General features: G+C 36.4%; 1 protein-coding gene across 1 annotated transcript in view; it reads left to right on the top strand.

Moving 5' to 3' along the window:
• Positions 1-1,260: 1,260 nt before the first annotated feature.
• LOC118849921 (ankyrin repeat domain-containing protein 26-like) overlaps positions 1,261-13,542 on the top strand; it is an 85,140-nt gene continuing 72,858 nt past the window's right edge. The window contains exons 1-3 of the mRNA XM_036759022.1: positions 1,261-1,303; positions 3,707-3,743; positions 8,588-8,660. The gene's annotated coding sequence lies outside the window, so the exon portion shown is untranslated. The remainder of the gene's footprint in view (positions 1,304-3,706; positions 3,744-8,587; positions 8,661-13,542) is intronic.

The raw sequence follows: 13,542 nt of genomic DNA on the forward strand, positions 1-13,542 counted from the left end.
TCTAAAATAAAAGAATTCAATTAGATGATTTCTATGATTTCTTGTTCTAAATTATGTGATTCTGTGAAATCATTCTTTAATTTGACAGGCATTGATTGCTTATTATGTGATGTTAATGTTTCAAAATTTCATTTAAAACTACATCACTTTTGTAAGATTTATGGGGATTTAAACTATGTTCTATATTCTGCTACAATTAAGTAAAACAAAAACTATGCAGTTCTTTAGGGAACATAAAAAGCCTGCACAACCAATTTTGGGTATTCAAGGCAATTCAAAGGAATGTCATTTTTGGGGGTGTAAGAGACACTTAAAAATGTTCTCAATTTTCATCAAAGTTCATAACCAAAGAGATCTATATTTACTTTTATTTGATTAAAGTGTTTTTATTTATTGTAAATAATAGTAAATGTCAAAGATGATTTGTGCCAACCTTAATTTCCTATGTATCCATATTATAATGACAATTTATATCCATGATAACTTCTTAAAGGTGCTGATGGATATTAGAAATTCTCTAGAAATTAAATTTTATTCAATATAGTTTTGTAGTGAAATGCATTTTATTTTAGTTTAGTCTTTTGATAATGGGAATTTATATGTGATATTTGTGGCAACTCATTATTTGCATGTATTTAATTTAAAAGAATAGTTCGTTCCTCATGGAATGGGCAAACATATCAGATTAATAATTTGTTTTTTTCTAGCAAAGATCACTTCTCTTAAAATTATTAATATTCATATCCACAATGGTCATGGGAGGGAAGAGAGGCCATCTTATTTGAATTGGTTGAATAAATTGCTTTTTACTTTTTGCCCTACTCTTTCTGTAGTAGCAAATAATGACTTTCTTTGTACCATAGCATTTAATGAGGAAGCAGTGTTTTTAGTATTGTGCAATTAGATAAGGAACAAAATTGAAATTAGATAAAGAGAACCATATCATCAGTAGTGGACTTATTATGTGAATGGTGATTATATGTCTTTGAAGATGCATCCCATTTGTCAGATTGGCACATAAACTTTTGAAATGAGGAAGCAAAGCACAGTTAGTGAGAGAAAATCATTTGACTCTGTCTCATTGAGATTTTAATAATCTTTTTTTCTTTAAGTACTTTTATAATTAATAAACCAAATAGACTCTACTAGCAATTCCTACATTCCTTTTAGAACTGAGCTGCTTGTCTTCATTTTTTTTTCTGATGACATTATTTCCTCTATCCCTTTCATGCCTGTTCCTAAATGGATATAGAAATACAGGAATCTCCAGTGCAGACATCAGGAACAAGAATTTCAGGGAAAGGTATTTTGTGAAATAACCAAATAAAAATGTTTGCTCAAATAATAATTAAACTACTTTAGTTGCTGCTCTGGTTCACATTTTATTTTTGGTGTTGCTTTTACTATTTCTGTTTAGCCTAAACATTATTAGAACAAAATAGGATAGAATCCACTATACTGGTATTTTCTTTGTGGCATGCCATTAGAAAGTAGTATACAGTTTTGTAACTTGATAGGTTCTGAACATTTTGTTAAAAATAATTAAGAGATGATTTCTGGGAAAAAGGTAGTAGTAGAATCTATTTAGCATTTCTGCTATTTTTGAATAATTTTCTTGAGTTTGAACTTTATTTAAAATATAAAGATCTTTGAAATCTATTTTAAAAAACTACTTTGTAATGGTATAATTACTTTGGTATTATTCATTATTTGATTGAGTTAATTCTACTCATGTTTATATTGATAGTGTATTGATTATGTGTTATATTACTATTATAATTCCACTCTAGGATATATACATATATATATATATATATATATATATGAAGAGAGAAACTAATCAAACAGTTTTTCAAACTGTCTTATTTTGTCTATGTGTCTAGTTCAAGTTAATTGCTTACATGCCACAGAAAGGGAAAGAAAATCAACCTGCTACTACTCTGATCTTTATTCTGTTTTCAGTGTGACCATGTAATTGCTAACTATACTGAAATTTTGCTACAATCATTATATAGTGTAGGTTGGGTGCTTTCTAATTAAAAAAAAAAAACAATGAATGAGAGTCTAAACCATGGAAATTAAGTTGCTTGAGATCCTGTCCCACAAAAGGCTTCTTCTCCTTTGCTTTTATCATGTCAATTTTACCTTGCCCCATAACATAAGTGCCTCTTCATATCATGTCTGTGGTATGAAATGAGCCTGGAGAGAGTGTGCCAACTCTCCAGCTTTGAGGGCATTAAAACTTTTATGCTTTTTAAAGCCACTATGGTGAAATCTTTCCTGATCATCTCTAAGTAAGGAGGAGAACTAGAGACTTTGTTCTGTATGAATTTAACTTCTGACCCTCTACCCTTTGGGGGTACAAAATGGCATAACATTTTTAGCTTAGGTACATTTTAATTGGGAGAAACAATGTAAGAGTCACATATGTCACTCATTTAACAGTTACTAAGTACTAAGTATGTATTATGCTCTATACTAAAGTCTTATTCTAAAATTCATCAGAGTTTAGAGGTAATCTTAAATTTTTAAAATTTCAAAATGTATAGACAAAGTGAACACTTACAGGTCTTAGCCATTTGGAAAGACTGGATAGATAGCTGGCCTTTACAGTATGAAGTCATGGGTTTAAAACCTACTTCTGATACATAATGACTGGTTGACTGTACACAGGTTACTTAATCTTTCACTGCCTCAAGTTACTAACTCTCTAAAACTATAATTTGCAGAGAAATTCCGTCTATATCAGTGGAAGTAATTTTTCTCACTAGTAGTTCCATACAGATGACATCGCATATCTCATTGAACATATCCTGTTCAAAAGAAATCTGGCAGTATCTTTTTGGATGAACTGGAGAACATAAAGTTTGGAGAATGGTTGTTAATCAAATAATAAAATAATGCACCCAGTGAAATGGGCAAATAGACACCTCTTAATTGCTTCCCTAGCCAGTGTGATGGTTGATAGAAAAAATAAGTGCTTATTTCACGGCCCATCTGACTATCTTTAAACTATATTTTGGGAGAGGTCAGAAGAAATAACAGATGTACATTGTATAGCATTCCCTCCCCAGGAAGGCTTGAAAAGAGAAAATATATTGGTTTGCAACTCATCAGCCCCTTCCTTCTCTAGACTGTAGAGATCTATGAACAGTACATTATTTCTGCATCTCTTGCCCATGGGGAAGAGCTTGAAATATGTTATGTCATACTAAACAAAGTAGTCTCTGGATTTGCTGATTTATAGAATGGACCAAAGAGGTCATGTTGTGTCATGATAAATGTGTCAGTACTATATCTCCAAACATTTGCTCTGTAAGGTGTGTGGTGAGAAAGGTGAAACAAATATGATCTTTCTCAGTCTACCTACATGAAAAAGCCCAGATCAGTCCTGTAATGTCAGCTTGTTCCTTCTGTTTATGATATCTGCTTGTGATGTTATGTTCTGTCAGTGTGAAAGAATGTGCAAGTGAAATGGCTAATGTAAAAAAATCACTAACAGATACATGATGCTTGAAGAAGACCTCTTTGTACCCTCATAGCCTTGATACGTAAGACACTTATCTCTAGCATAGTTCCATTTGTATCACAGGTCTTTGTCATGTCCTGAAAACACATAGTAGTAAAGCTTCAATTAATTGTGCTTTTGATATTAATTTCATATGTTGGTATGTATGTTTTAATTGTATTTTGCTTCTTTCTCTAGTAGTGGAAGAAAGTTCCCTAGAAGAATCTATAAGCAGGTAGGCTTTATATCAGATTAATATTTCTTTTAATTGATTAATCCACTAATTAATTTATTTTAATTAAATTAACTTAAATATTAAATTAATTTAATTAATTGATAATCCCCATGATCCATTCTCCAATAGGTATTTTTATCCAAGGCAAAGCAGATTCTCATGCTCCAAAAAATAATGTATCTTCAACCTAACCAATTCCCACTATCACATTATCTCATATTTTTACTTCATTATCTTACATAGAATTATGTTTATTAAACACCTAGTATATTTTATTTATTAAGCAGATTGACAACTGTTCTGTGTTAGAGAGTTGCTTGGGAACACTGAAGGAATTTAGTGAATTTATTGGGCTCACAAAACCAGTATGTGCCTAAGGGAGAACTTGAATCTAGTATATTTTTACTCCCAGACCTAACTCCTTATCCATAATCCCCTAATAAAACTACTAATAAATAGTAATTAGATGAATGAAGAATGAGCAAGCTATGTTCTTCCACCTGGCCACCCTATATGTTAGCTATCTGGGATAGACTCCTAATAAGCCTTTTAGGATACATTTATGGTTCAAATATGTATCTTCATATAATTGTGGAAGTGTATCTAAGTGCTCAGGGATTATCAAGTAAAGGAGTTCTCAACATGGAGTTGGGGATTACTAACTGGGGACAGGGTCTTAAGTCAAGACAGAAAGTGGTCTTGGAAATTTCTCAGCAAGAATGAGAGAAGCTATAGAAAGGAGTCAGAAGGGGCTAGTAAGTGGTTTCTGCTTAGAACCTTGTGGACAACAGTGGTAGAAAGCTGCTTCTCACATTGAGACTGGCAGATATATTTTAGTTCTCAATTTGAGGCATCCAGGCAAGCTGACATTATATCTTGGGAAGAGGTGGCAAGCCTGTTAAAAGAACATCATTTCTCTGGCACTCCTAGGGAGGCAAGCAGACATGGCAATGCATTAGCTGTAAAGGCCACTAACTGGAGTGACTAAAGACTAAATTATCTCTCTTCTAGTGAGCTCATAGTCACACAACACAGGTTATTTTGCAGTGACCTGCAGATTTTGTGCTTTCTTTGTGTTGCTACCAGAGTTAGTCAATATAGAAGGTGAAAAGGCTGAAGAAAAGCCATTCCACTCCCCAGATGATTGAGTAGAATTAAATATTCCTAGAAATGATACAAAGATTTTAAAAAATAAAGAAAAAAGAGAACCTACAAGAGGCAAAGGGGAGGTGTGTGAGTGTGTCAGGCAGTTGGTGAGAAGAATCATGTGACACAGAGAAGCTGAATATTTGGAGCCTTTCTTTCTTCTTTTGTTGGAAGCAGATTGTGTGAAAAGAGAAGCATTAGCAGGACCTGAATTCAAGAAGAAAAAATAGTTGTGAGGATGATTTGGAATCCCTTAGAATTTTGAAAAAGGGAAAGTGGCTGCTGGATGTCGATTGGTGGCCTTTGTGACCTTGCCATGGCCACGGATGGGGCTGTGCTCTCCAGGCCGTTCATTCTGGGTCCCTATTCTAGCACCTCGTGGGCTCCAGTGATGACAAGATTCTTTCTGAGTAGTTCTTTGAGGAGAGCGAATTCTGTTCGAGGATGGTCTGAAACAAGCAAGCAAGCACTTAAGAAGCCCAAGTTACCACAAAGACAGTTTGATGCTCCAGAGGATTCCAATTTAGAACAAGAGCCACTAGCAAAATTTCCAGTTTATATCAATCCTCTTACAAAGGAAAAGAGTGGCCCCAAAGGCCCTGAACCTACTCGATATGGAGATTGGGAATAAAAAAGGCATTGTGTGAATTTTTAGTTGTCCAGCTCTTGACAAACTGGTCTCCTTTTCTGAATGTAGTATATTTAAGTTCTACATGTTTAATTTATTTTTGCTCCTTTTCTTTTTTTAACTAATAAATCATCTGATTTGGAAAATGTCAGTCCAAAAAAGATTAATTAAGTTTTGGAAGTAGTTTTACATTAAAACATTTGTTATTACAAATTTGTTAATGAAGAGATGATGTTCAGTACTGCCTATTAATTTATCATTTAAATTAAAATTGGGTATATAATACGTTCTATAATTTTTTATGGGGTTAAAGTGGTTCATTGGTTGAAACAGTCTTGCTGGAACATAAAATGTCATAAATCCCCAGACATATGTTTCTGGGTCTAGTCTCTAGTCTTCTTAGTGGAAAGATGTGGAAACAAGTACTTGAAGCACCATAATTGAGATCTTAAGAAATAATTATGTAATTTTTGCAAAATAATCCATTTCAGTTCCACTAATTGAGAATTTGTGATAATTTGAACAAGTAAATTACTAAAGTAAATTAGACTATGATGCCATTATCATCTGCAAAGAAAGGTTTTGCCAAGCAAACAATAGTATAATCAGCATTTCAGTTAAATCCTTATTGAATACATTCTCTATGCCCAACACTGTACTAGATTGGGAGAGGGGGAAATAACAGAAGGAGAAAGAGGCATATACTCTGGCCTTCAGGAGCTTATGCTGTACTTGGAGAAATAACAGTATTGTTTTACAAATTGTGGGCTGTCCCACATTGGTAGGAGACAACTCTTCTGTCTGTGGGATCAGGAAAGTTTGAAGCAATAACCAAAATTATTGGATGTTTTTAAATATAATTCTTGGATAAATACATCCTTTTTAAAAAATGGAAACAAAGTTCAAATCAAAATTGACATGTGAAACTAGCATCAAATTCTTGATAGTTGTTGAGGTGGCAGAAAAGGAGGTGCAGTTTTACAGCTGAAGGCAGTGTGCCCCCAACAGAGGTGACATGCAGGAATACGTAGTTACATGGGGAAAGGACCCACCTGCTCCTTACACCAGAGTGAAGGATTGGGTACTTTAATCTCTCAATGCTGCTTGAATGTTCCCTACCAGCTCTTCCTATGACAGGTGGCACTGGAGGAGGCCAGTTTATTGGCATTTGGACCATAAGCACAGCCCTTCTCTCTGGTGGAGGTGTCCTAACCTTTTAATAATGAATTCAGTTCATTGAGTATTTTGTTTTTGTTACTTTTACTTTATGTGTAAGTTTTGTTTTCTGTTATAAAATTGTGATAAATACTTTATTTTACTTGACTAAAATGCAAGCCAAGAAAAAAAAGAATTTTGAAAAAGCTCAGAGATTGAAAGTTAATAATATAAAGAAATTCAGAAGGCCTTGAGAAACTGAAGTAACTTGAGCTGAAGAAGAAAGACTCCATCTAAAGGAGAAATAGAAAGTGAGAAAAGGTGAAAGATTTGAAGAGATGGAGGAGGATATAAGGAAGAAGACAATGTGAAGGTTATGAGAAGGAGAAGGAGATGGAATCAAACTGAAGGAGAGGCAGAAAGAGAAGGATTTAAAAAGACAAGACCAAATAAGTAAAATAAATTGACAAGTTGAAGGAGAAGGAAAAAGAAGTTGGGCATGCCTATCAAAGAATCAAGAAGAGCTAAAAAAAAAAAAAAAAAAGCTCTCTTGGTGTTAACAAATCCTAAGGAGCTGAGACTTGTCTCACTTAAAGTGCCTTAGGGGTAGTGAATAGGGAGTAGGTCTGGGAGTGAGGATAAACTATGTTCCTCTTTTGTCACATGTTTTGGGACCCTAAGCACATCATTAAATCCTTCAGTGTTCTCAGGCAACTCTCTGACATGGAACAGTTGCCAATCTACATTATTTCCTCTCTGGAAGTTCCCTGCAGCAATGAAATCACAAGTCATACACCCTTGTATATCCCTTGAACATCCACCACCACCCCCAAAGAGACAAATAGAGTGATAACCCTGGAGTTGAAACTCCCTGAAAGCAGATTACCACAGCAGTTCCACAGCAAGAAAGAAAAAGACTAATGATTTTACTTCTTGTTCATATGGGGAATGAGGAAAATTTTTTTAGTGACCTGCATTGATTTTTCTGATTCTGTGATTCGTAGAAGTCTTCTGTAAGGAGGTAAGTCTTAAATTAGGTCCTGAAGGAAATGGTACACATTAATTGGTAGTAGATAGACAGACAGATGGACATTCCAAACCCAAAAGGCATCATGAATATTCTAATTTACTATACAAATGGTCTCTATTCTATTCTATAATATTAGCTGACCAGATTCATCAGTGATTATATTATATTCAGGAATGGTTGCACTTGTAATAAATACCTTTCTAAAATTGGAATATATGACCTACTCACATATCTAGAGGGCAAGTAGGCAACACAGTGAATAGAGCACTGAATTTAGAATCAGGAAGACTGATCTTTACGAGGTCAAATCTGACTGCACTTATTAGCTGGGTGGCCCTGGAAAAGTGTAAAATGAGCTGGGGAAGGAAATGTCAAACCACTCCAGTGCCTTTGCTAAGAAAACTCCATGAAGTTGTGTCATGAAGAGTCAGACACAACTGAAATGACTGAACAACAACAAATATAAGTCATAGAGTTGAAATCTGTGGAAGGTAACTTCAAGAAAAATGAGAGACTCAATGGGAAAGTGTTTGTCAGAAACTGGTAAGGAAGACACAGAGAGTTATGACATGGCATAAATACACTGTAGGGTTTTGGTGATTGTGATTTATAATGTCCCATTGTGTTCATTTGTCAAATTTAGAGGAGTATAAAAATAGGAAGTGAGATTATTCTGGAGGATAAACCCACTGATGGCTTCTATAACAACATTTTCTTCTCCGCCAAATTGAATCTTGGAGTAGCAATAGGTTGTATAGCCTTCTCAATTAAGTCATCCTTTGTAGTGTATCTTTTGGTAGTAAAACACCTAATAACAACCAAAAAGCCTTTTTGATGATTCTCTTCTGCAAATAAAACTATTTATTTTTATTTTCTTTTTTAAAGACTCTCTGACAAACCTGGAACTGATGATTCCTGGCCAACCACAGATGAAGAAGAATTAGATTTTTGTGCAAAGGTAAAGTTTCTTCATGGAATATTTTTTCTAGTCTAAATTTGTTTGGCGGTTTTTTTCTTTTGTAAAATTTTTTTATTGTAAACATAACCATCGACAAAAACAAAGAAACAAAAAATCCTTGGTATTTAACATCCAATGAATTCAACAATGAATTAAAAGCAAAAAACAGCTTTTGTTCTGTGTCAGGCTTTACATTTCTTTCACGTTAACCCCACCTCTAGTTTTCTTTTTATTTTACTGAAAAACTAGGTGAAATCAATGTGTGTACAGTTTCCTTTCTGCTAGTATCTCTTTATTGCTTTCCATAGTTCCTTGTAACCTTTGCATTAATCTGTACACTGGAAGGAGTATTAAATTTGGAGTCAGAGGACCTGGGTCCATATTCCGCAAATGCCACTTAAATATATGACCTTGGAAAAGTCTTTGTTTTCTGGATGATATTTAAGGTCCCTTCTAGCTCTAAATCTATGATCCATTACACAATATACTGTTCTCCAAATGTTGGGTTTAGAGATTGCTTACAATTTCTTGCCATCACAAATAGAGCAGCTCTGAATATTTTTGTACAGCTAGGTCCTTTTTTCCTTTCCTGTACTCTTTTTAGGATGATTTACAGAAGTGGAATCGTAGCAATGAAATCAAAAGATATGATCAGTTTTATGTATCTTGTGTGTTGTTCTCCAAAACGTTTGCACCAATGTACAGTCCCACCAGTGGTATATTAGAATTTCCCATAACTCCACGAATTTATAATTTTTGCAGTTTTTGGTATCCTAGTTGATATAGTAAACTTGTGTTGATTTACATTTCTCTGATTATCGGGAAATTGGAACATTTTTCATAAAGTTATTAATTTTTTATTCAGTCATTGCTTCATTTGGAGGTATTTTACTAGATTGAGAGTTGGTTTTCAGATACAATCAATCCTCAATTTTTGCGGAGGTAACATTTCTAGAAAAGGCACAAAAGTCAAAAAGCTTCATTGTGTGTACAATGAACATATGGGAAATAGGGAGTTCCATTCCCATGATCATGAAAACTGTAATCTTTCACTAGAGATTGCTGAAAATACCATTTCTAACTCAGCTTACTCACCTACTCTTTAGACTAATCTTCTGCCATGTCCCCCAGTGGATACTTTCCCTTTGACCCTTTTCCAGCTTTCTTTTATGTATTCTTTTCTCATTAGAATTTAAGCTCCTGGAGGGGAGGGGCTACCTTTCCTTTTGCTTGTATTTGTATTCCCAGCACTTAACACTGTCTGAATTATACTAAGTGCTTAATTAGTATCTTTGTTGTGCTATATAATCATGTAATCCCAGTACTGATTGCAATTTTCTTGTGGTATGATTTGTAAAGGTAATGTCAAGAATTTGTCTTTAAAATAATTATTATTTATATGTGTCCTAACCTTGTGTGGTTATGTGGTTTGCCCTTCATTCTCCAAGAGGACCATGACATCATCGAGATGATGACATGACTTGCAATTGACTTTGATTTGAGTGAGGCAAGGCTGTGCAAAGTCACTAGCCTCATTTTTTTCCACCAGTGCAATCTGGGTCCAGTGGCCTGATATTGATCAGGAAGACTGGAGATGACCCAGGATGCAATGGGAGACCTTGGCCCGTTTAAGCTAAGGTCTTTTCAAGTTCTTACTTTGACTGACACAATGTCCATTCAGTGGATAGGCCTCTTTAAGAAGCTAATCAAGGAATGGCCTCTTTAATTAAAAAAAAAAAATAACTAGGAAAGGAAGACCCTCAGGGTTACTGGCCAAATGAGAAACAGTTGCTATTTACATTCACTCTGAAGCCAGGAGAGCCCCACCAAAATAACTATTAAGTGGTGCTTGGGTAGGGACCTATTGTCCAGTCCTTGAGATCCAGAGTGAAGTGAGTTTAAGACTTGGTCTTTGAGAAAGAAATCTAGCCGGTAAACAGTTAACAAGGTAGCTTTCAGCCATCAACATTTCCCTTCCTTTGGGCAGTCACCTTCAGGTAAGGGGAGAGTTCTATGTGATAATGAGATATATTTACATGGTTTTCTTATTCTAAGGACCCAGTGAGACTTGTGCTGAAGAAGTTTGGGGTTGAGGGGTGCTCGACACCCCAAAGGACTGACGCGCCGGGTCCTGCCAAAAGAATTCGATTCAAGCCTTCTCAGCCAAGGGAAAAGGCAAAGTTTATTAAGGGTTTGCCATAATGGGTTGTCTTAAGAAATTTCACCCATTGTGACACCTGTTTTCACAAGCAGGCCAGATTCAATCTACTGAGCTAGACTGAATCTGAGTGCCTTCATGGAGGCAAGATGAGACTTATATACACAAAGATTGTAGGAGGGACCTAGGGTGGTTTTGAGTAGTCTGGGATGACTGGAGGAGGGGTTTAGAGTGGACTGGGGTGACTGGGGTGAGGTCAGAATCCAGGGTGGGAAATAGCTGAAGGCTACCTGGAGATGATAGCCAGTAAGAGAGCTAGGGTATAGATGTTTTGATCATGATCAAGGGTGGGAAAAAGCCAGAAGGCAGTCCAGAGGTAACCAAACAATGGAAGGCTAGGCTAGGCTATTTGGGCATGAAAAGCTAGATCAAGGGGGAAGATTCAGGTTGGGGCTCAAGGGGGCTCCCACAGACTGCACTCCAGATTCAATCGAGTTCCCAGAGACTGTGCCCTCATCAGTACTACTTTTGGGGGGCATAATTGTAACACAAAACCAGTGAAACTATGCAAACAAATGTTTGGGAAGTTCTTAAATCTACTAAAGAAGGGTGAAGAAGACCAGTGAAATGCCTATAGACACCAGCCATTCCACAGATTTTCAACATTGTGTGCTTCATTTTTTTTCTGTACTGTGTATAGGGGTTGTCAGTGTGAAAGTGAAAATGAGATTTATTAAATCATGCAAATGCTTGAAGTTGTAAAAGTTAAGCTATGTGAATATTGAGGATTGATATTACATGTTGACATTATCCAAATTAAATTATGTGCTTACTTAAAATATTTTTCCAACCTTTTCCTCTTCCTTTAATTTTAGAAACATTACTTTTTTCGTTGAAGAGATCTACCTATAATTAAAACTATTGGTTTTGTCTCTGATAATTCTTCTGTTTGATAAAAGATATCCTCTGTAGTTGATTAAAAAAAACATTTTATTCCATTTATTACAACTCTTAATTTTAAATATTTAAATTAATAATGTTGAGTTTATTTATAGTATACACTATGAGGTATAAGTCTAAAACCTCACCTTCTACTGCTTACCTAAGGAAATCCTAAGCACAATAGAAATTTTACTATGTACTCTTCTTTGACTGTATGCCTTGTACTCTCCAACCTCCAAAACTTATATATATATGCTCATATAGTTAATTCCATCTTCCAGAAATGTTTTTCTCTACCATTTACCTTTTGACACTGTAAATCATAAATTGTGGTATAAATTAAGGCCAAATGCTACTTATTTTATGAAATCTTCCTTGATGCCATTTCTTTCACCCTTCCTGTATGGAAATAAGCTCTCTCTCTTTTGATGTCCATTAATACCTTAAGTTGTATCACATTTCCCATATTTATCACACTGTTTTATATTATAGTTATTGGTATAAATATCTTATTAGCAATTTGGGGATAGACCATCTCTTTTTATCTCCCACTAAATCTAGTAGAGTAACTTACACATAAAAATATGAGTTGAATGAATTGACTTTTTATATTTTTTTCCCTGAGGGAATGGGCAGTATTAATAATGGGCAATGGGCAATTAATAATAATAATAATAATAACTAACATTTATATGGCACTTAGTATGTGTCAGACACTGTGTACTTTACAATTATTATCTCATGGCGGGGTGGAGCCAAGATGGCGGCTGAAAAGCAGGGACTAGTGAGAACTCCCCGCCAAGTCCCTCCAAAAACCTATAAAAAATGGCTCTGAACCAATTCTAGAACTAGAACCCACAAAATAGCAGAGGGAAGCAGGGCTCCAGCCCAAGACAGACTGGATGGTTGCTGGATGAGGTCTATTTCGCACGGAGCTGGGAGCGGAGCAGAGTGGAGCAGAGCCCAGCGTGGGCCATGTGGACCAACCAGACCAGGAGCTGGGTGGGGCGCGCCCTAGCACCCTGAATCAGTGAGCTGTGGCAGTTGCCAGACTTCTCAACCCACAAACACCAAACATAACAGAGAAGAACTGCAGAACCCACAAAATAGCAGAGGGAAGCAGGGATCCAGCCTAGGACAGCCTGGATGGTTGCTAGATGAGGTCTATCCCGCACGAAGCTGGGAGCGGAGCAGAGTGGGGCAGAGCCCAGCGTGGGCCGCGTGGACCAACCACACCAGGAGCCGGGCGGAGCGTGCCCTTGCGCCCTGAATCAGTGAGCTGCAGCAGTTAACAGACTTCTCAACCCACAAACACCAAAGACAACAGAGAAGGCTAGTGGGAAAAGCTGCTGGGGGCAGGGTGATAAAGTTCAAGGTTCAGCCACCACCCCAGGGGGCAGTGGAGGCAGGGCAGCTACAGAAGTACAGCTGCAGTTGCTTCTGGCCCCAGGCCCACCTGGTGGGAGGAATTAAGTCGCAGATCAGAGCAGGAGTGCAGAGCCTGCTGAAGATCTGAGTACAGTCTGGGTTGGGGGTTCTTGGGGAAGGAGGAGTGCTGGTGTGGCAGAGCTGGCTATAATAGCTCTGAAATGAACAGCACATCCCCCCAAGCTTGGAACAAAGTACTCTTTACTCTACAAGCAGTCATACCCCTAGGAAAAACTCAAGGGTCAATAAGTTGGCTGGGAACATGGCCAGGCAGTGAAAATGCACCCAGATTCAGTCTCAGACTTTGGAATCTTTCTTTGGTGACAAAGAAGACCAAAACATACAGCCAGAAGA

Source organism: Trichosurus vulpecula, chromosome 5 (assembly GCF_011100635.1).
Source record: "Trichosurus vulpecula isolate mTriVul1 chromosome 5, mTriVul1.pri, whole genome shotgun sequence".
In the NCBI taxonomy this organism is placed as follows: Eukaryota; Metazoa; Chordata; class Mammalia; order Diprotodontia; family Phalangeridae; genus Trichosurus; species Trichosurus vulpecula.